The sequence below is a fragment of the Leopardus geoffroyi genome, chromosome B2 (assembly GCF_018350155.1).
Source record: "Leopardus geoffroyi isolate Oge1 chromosome B2, O.geoffroyi_Oge1_pat1.0, whole genome shotgun sequence".
In the NCBI taxonomy this organism is placed as follows: domain Eukaryota; kingdom Metazoa; phylum Chordata; class Mammalia; order Carnivora; family Felidae; genus Leopardus; species Leopardus geoffroyi.
Genome location: NC_059332.1, coordinates 60615154 through 60621670, shown reverse-complemented (window position 1 = coordinate 60621670; position 6517 = coordinate 60615154). Strand labels below are relative to the sequence as shown.

At 35.4% G+C, this 6517-nt stretch overlaps 1 non-coding gene across 1 annotated transcript; it reads right to left on the bottom strand.

Moving 5' to 3' along the window:
- Positions 1-5003: 5003 nt before the first annotated feature.
- On the bottom strand, positions 5004-5190 carry LOC123610085. Its single transcript, XR_006718105.1, has one exon. It is a non-coding gene; the product is annotated as a U2 spliceosomal RNA (small nuclear RNA).
- Positions 5191-6517: the final 1327 nt, after the last annotated feature.

Here is a 6517-nt window from a genome sequence, read left to right as displayed (position 1 = left end):
AACCATAGCAGAAAAGGATTGATATAAATAAACCTGAGGCAAGAGCATCCATTTCCCTGAGTGTGCTGGGATCTGACTCCACAAATTTGGGAAAATGAGGTCAGTCATGGGTGAGACCCAAATTGAACTGGCTTCACCTCACTGGGTAACTTCCTCAGGTGAGATGTTCAAAAAAAGCATTAACATATTTGATGTAAAAGCGAGAGCAATTGGTCCAGCTATCAGGGAGACTCAATTCGCCCAGGTCTCCCTTGTTCATATCACATATTTCCATTTCATATATCATGACTTTTCCTACTATCAGTGACCTAATGTTTTCTGTTCAGTGACCTCAGATTTTGCATAATTGCCTTGACAATGCTGTGGATTCTATTTATACAATTAATTGTGACCAAACATTCATTTGATTTAGTTATATTAGCTCTGGTGCTGCCCGGTATGGATACTTTTAGCACTGAACTAGATAGTTCCTAAGCCTCCTTCTGCTTTTCCAATGGAGTGCAGGTAGGTGAACGAGTCATGCTCACTTAACTCCACCACACTCTGGAGGATCTGCCTACACATCTCATGTCTTCATAGAGCATCCATCAGTAAAAGCAGAGATTTACCCAAACCATCCCAGCTTATTTTAATGCAGCAATTTTTGATAATTATTCTTCATTTCTTAAAGTCATGCAAATACTAAAACCAGATAGAATACCACATAAATAGGCATAAAACTGGCTTTCTCCAGGCAAACCAGACATGCAGGTGCACTATCAAGTTCATCCAGAATTGTTAATGCCTCCAAGCTCCTGGGCAGGAACAAATGAAAAGCATCTGTGAAACAAGATAAAATCCTGGGGTTCAATTTTTTCTACACATAATTTTTCAAATACCTGAAGAGATAAGACATACTGAGAAAAAACTAGCAGAAACAAAAACCAACAGAAAAAGGTCCATAGGCACCTCAGGTAATGGAATTAGAAAACACAGATTATAAAATAACTAAGCCAAGTCTAAAAATTTTTCTCAGGAAAGTGAAAACCATAAAAATTGACCTAGCTGATTAAAAATCAAACACTTTCATAAATCAGAAAAAAAATAGACAAGATTTAGAACAAAATGGATAAATTTAATAGAATTTAATTATATTTTCTTTCAACCATTAAACTATTCGACCATCCTTTGGCATCCAAAAAGCTGATGTAATCTGTAATTGTAATTTCTTTGTGTTTAGTATCTCCATTTAGCATCTCTTTTCAGTTTATTTTTGATATTCTGCAGTAACACAAAAATTTATGTTTTTTCAAATTTAGGACTATATCATCCATTCTGAAAAATTATCAGCCATATTCACTTTGGTTTTTTGGTTTGTTTGTTTGTTTGTTTTTAAAGAGGGAGAGAGAGAGAGCAAATCGCGGAAGAGTAGGGGGAGAGGGAGAGAGAGAACGTTAAGCAGGCTCCCTGCTCAGTGCAGAGATGACAGCTGGGCTCCACCTCACTACCACAGCCTAAATCCTGACCCAGGCGCTCAGCCGTAGTCACTTCTAGTATCATCTTACCTTCATTTTTTCTATTGAGTCCTAATACAACTCATTGTAGATTAATACAGGACCTTATCCTACACTCAATTACCATTATTTTATCTTTTGTAACAAATTTTTGATAAAAACAATACATAACAATAATGGCTATCATTATTGTACATTAAAAATATACCAAGGACTGTGTACGCATTTTACATTTAACTCTTGAGAATCATATTGGAATCTATATGTTAGCTCTTATGCCACCTTTGGGTGGTTTCTGTTTTTCAGTTTTGCATACAATTTACCCAATCCAAGTTTAATACTTATTTCAATTGTTAGAATTTTTATGACTGTTTTGTTTCTTTTCAAATTCTTTTCAAAATGCTTTTCAAAATGCTCTATTAGTGCTTCATCAATTCCATTGTTTAATATATCTTTCTGAACACATGAATACACATATTTTAAAGCATTTCTCATGTTACTATATTACCTGTTTCTTGAGTGTCACGTCTCATATTTGTTTTATCTACAGATTCTTTCTCACTGAGTTTGGTTCTTTTTTTTTTTTTTTTTTTTTTTTTTTTTTTTTTTTTTTGCTTTGTAACTTAAAATTGTGAAGTAATCTTCAGCAGGTTTTCTTATCTATGAGATTCTCTTTGCCCTCTGAGACATATATTGACATAGATTTACATACAGAAATGAGAGAAGTTTTGTTTCTTTTGCCTGAAATACCACTCTACTGTGATATCACATGCTTAACTAATTATGTACAACATGTCAATATCTTAAGTTACCTGAATAACACACTTAATGTGGATATGGATCCATACCAGCACATGGCATAGCTTGAGTTTCTCATTACTTCTCAGTGATGCTTTACCACACATATAACCCAGGCCCAAGTTACTCACTTCCTTGACAGATCACTACGTCAAGGGCTGCAGTTATTTTAAACGATCTTACATGAAATGATCTTCCCTTTCTTGGAGTTTCAGCTCCAAAGTACAAAGAAGACTTTTGGCTCAGCATCCTATCTCATTTATTAGCCAAAGCCCTGCCCAAAGGTAGTAACCCATTTCAATACTCCCTAAAACTTTGTGGTTCCACTTTCTGCTCTATAATGGCACTCTTTCCTTCTTTATTTCCAATATGTGAAAATTCCCTTTTTGCTGGAGAACTGAAGTACACATTTAAGTATCCTGTTGGGGGTACCTGAGTCAAGAGCGACTGACTGACTCTTGATTTCTCCTCTGTCATGATCTCACAGTTCCTGAGTTCAAGCCCTGCATCTGGCTCTGTGCTGACAGCGTGGAGCCTGCTTGGGATTCCCTCTCTCTTTCTCTGTTTCTCCCCTTCTTGTGGTCTTTCTCTCTCTCTCTCTCAAAATAAATAAATAAACAAAAAAAAATTAAGTAAAAAATAAAATAAAATAAATATCCTGTTGTATTTCATATTGATTTCAATGTGTTTGGAGTGATAATGAGAAATGTCTTCAGTCCTCTTTTCCAGAGGATGAACCTGCTGAATGGAATGCTAGAAAGACAGTTCACTATTTTGTCCTTTTGACTCATGGCTCAGGAAAGTCTACCTATATATGAATACCTACACTGTAGAAATGCAGTAGACTCACTGGTAAGCCCTCTCACTGAAAAAATCTACAGTTTCTCTCCTGCCTCTTATTTGACACTTCTGGCTTTATAATTGTAAGAACATTTCAAAAAAATTAATGTTTATTTATTCTTGAGAGAGAGAGAGAGAGATTGAGAGAGAACAAGATCTTGCCCGGGAGGGGCAGAGAGAGAGGGAGACAAGACACAGAATCGGAAGCAGGCTCCAGGCTCTGCGCTGTCAGCACAGAGCCTCATGCTTAGCTGGAACCCACAAACTGTAAGATCATTACCTGAGACAACTAACTGAGCCATCCAGTCACCCCTGTAAGAACATTTCAGTCAGCCACATTTTGGGTACCTCTGGGGGAGGGGACAGTGAATGGGATGAATAGCTCTACTTCAAGAATGACCAGTTTCCATAAAGAGATTATTGCCTTGACCACCATACTCTTCCTTCTGTTCTTTTTCTAAACTGTGAGATGATAATATTTAGTGATCTTACCACAAGGAAATAATAATAAAATAAAATAAAATAAAATAAAATAAAATGATAAAATAAAAATTGTGTTTTATTTGCAAGTCTGAATTAGGTAAAATAAATTTTACTAGACCTGTATCAAATAGTTTTCTATAAATGCCTAAGATAATTCAGGGTGTTTACCTTAAGATAAGTTTTCTTATCACCCCAGGTATTACCATATTATCATTTATTATTATTAAAATAATTATACAAGTCATAGTATTCCTCAATAGATTATAACTTCCGAGAATACATTGGCTGGCACAGAGTAGTTCCATGATAAATAATATTTAGTAATAGTTAAAATAGTAACAAATATTAAAAATAGTAACATTGTGCAGTGGATAATACTTAAGATCACAAACTGATCTTCAAAAACACTGCTAGTAATTTAGAAATGGCACATAACATCAGTATAACTTAAGGGTAATTATAAATCTTGGAATAATTCATTTGATTATGTTTTGGGGATGCAACATTTTTGTTTCTAGAATTCCTCTGTGACTACTCTAGCTCTTTAGTTTATATTAGAAACTGACAGCTCATTAACAGCTCATTAGGAATGCTGTTAACTGTGCAAAAGAAATATATTCTGCATAGCAGATTCTTACTTGTGAAATGTATTGAAGTTTGGGTCAGATTCAGCATTTCAGGGAGAATAAACATTTCTGCCTATCAGTGATGAAAAAGCACAGACATGCAGGGTTAAAATGAGGGAAAAAGTGCCATAAGTTTCAATATATTAAAAAAAAATATTCCAATGTGACATACTTTCTTTTTCTGCTACTTTTTCTCTGACTGCCAATTTATAGAAGTTGCCTGTCAATCTCCATTTTCCTCCAAAACACACAGTTATCATTCATTCCAATGTCCTAATTATAAAATCATTTTATTTAAACTTTGGAGATTTGGAATTACTTGTCAATGGGAAAGCCAAGTCACATTTTATGAATAAACACATGAAAAGAAGATTATTAAAATGGCTTTTAAAAAGTAAAGAAAAAAATGATCCCGAAGGTTTGGATTTTTTTTTCCTTCAAAAAATAAGTTATAAGAAAACAAAACCCGGGAGAGGAAATCACTAAAGACAGAAACAGAAGACAGCAAAAAAATTAGGAAAACCACTTCCACTATTGGCTTATACTTGTATTCATGTTCCTAGTATGTAAGAAGACCATAGTGGATGTGTAGATATATATTCCATACACTCCTGCATTGCAATTTGGACTGACTTTTCCTGACTCTAGTTGCACCTGTAGAGTGAAGGCACCTGGCGCATAGATACACTAAGACCCTCCAGGCAGAAGCTCAGGAATCACTACAGGTGGTCAACAGTACTGGAGCTGCTTGGTTATTCCCAGGAGGGGGTGCACTTTTCCTGGTATTGCAATACCTGGTGAATGCCTGCAGTGGACAGAACAAGGTCCTATTCCATCTTCCTGCTCCAAAAATCCGTTAGCATATTGTCCTCAGATAGGGGACATATCAGATATTAAACTGATAAGAACAGATACTACACTTGATATTAGCCAAAAGGCTGAGAAGTGATAGTCCCCAAATTGTAAAAAATACCCTATGCTTTGAACCTGACTGGGGATAGAGAAACTATGGTCCATGAGCCAAATCCAGCCCATTACCTCTTTCTGTAGATAAAGTTTTATTGGAACACAGTCAGACTCATTCACTTTGGAATTATCTATAGCTGATTTCATGCTACAATAATAGAATGGAGTAGTTACAAATCATACCATATGGCTCAGAAAACCTAAAATGTTTACTATTTGACTTTTATTATTTTGTTGATCTCTGGTCAAATTGGGATCATTTTTTAATATCTCGAGATGTAAGCTATTTGAGTTAAAAACAGTACATAGATATAGAGAATATTTCTTTGGCTGGAAAGTCCACAAAACTAGCATCTTTAATTTTTTTAACATTTATTTATTATTGAGAGGCAGAGAGACACAGAGCATGAACAGGGGAGTGGTAGAGAGAAGAGGGAACACAGAATCTGAAGCAGGCTCCAGGCTCTGAGCTGTCAGCACAGAGCCTGACGCAGGGCTCCAACTCACAAACCACGAGATCATGACCTGAACCAAAGTCGGTTGGTTGCTTAACCAACTGAGCCACCCAGGCACCCCCACAAAACTGGCATCTTTAACTTTTGCATCTGGACACATTTAAATCTTTAGGTGTAAGTAAATCAGATTAATTTATAAAGCTCAGATTATAATTATTGTTTTCACTTTCTCTATTTGTTATTACAACAGGGATGGGATGTCAGCTCACAACTGTAGTATACAATAAGTTGTACTTTAATTTTTTTTACTATAATTTCTATTTTGAACTCATGGTTCTCTAAGGTAGTAAAATATTAAACTCATTGTTTTAATTTGTGGATTTTCCTTATTTCACCATTTCCATGTCTGCTTGAGTTATAGAAGTTTTCAGAGGACTGGTTATGGATGTTGACTATTATCGCTTCTGATTTGATCATTGTTCTTATATGGTTTTAGTTGTTAATCCACACATGTGATTCCAGAGCTATCCAACATTCTCTATGGTATTTACTCATGGTAATTTAATTAGTTCATCATGAGACATTATTCTATCCTCTAGGTCTCTTCATGACTATTGTATCTACTGTTTCAGGGCCATTTATGTGGACTTGTGATTCACCTTGCTCTTCCTATAATTTTCTGTAGAAAGAAAACTCGATATGTCCTACTTATCTATTCTTACTCTATATCTTTTTCATTTGAGTTTTTGTGCAGCCTGCTTGTCGTTCTGTCTGAGCATAAGGAGCAAAGGCCCTTTTTTTAGAACATACCAATGCTTTATCATTTCTACTCTGTATTCCTCCATTCAGTGGAAAC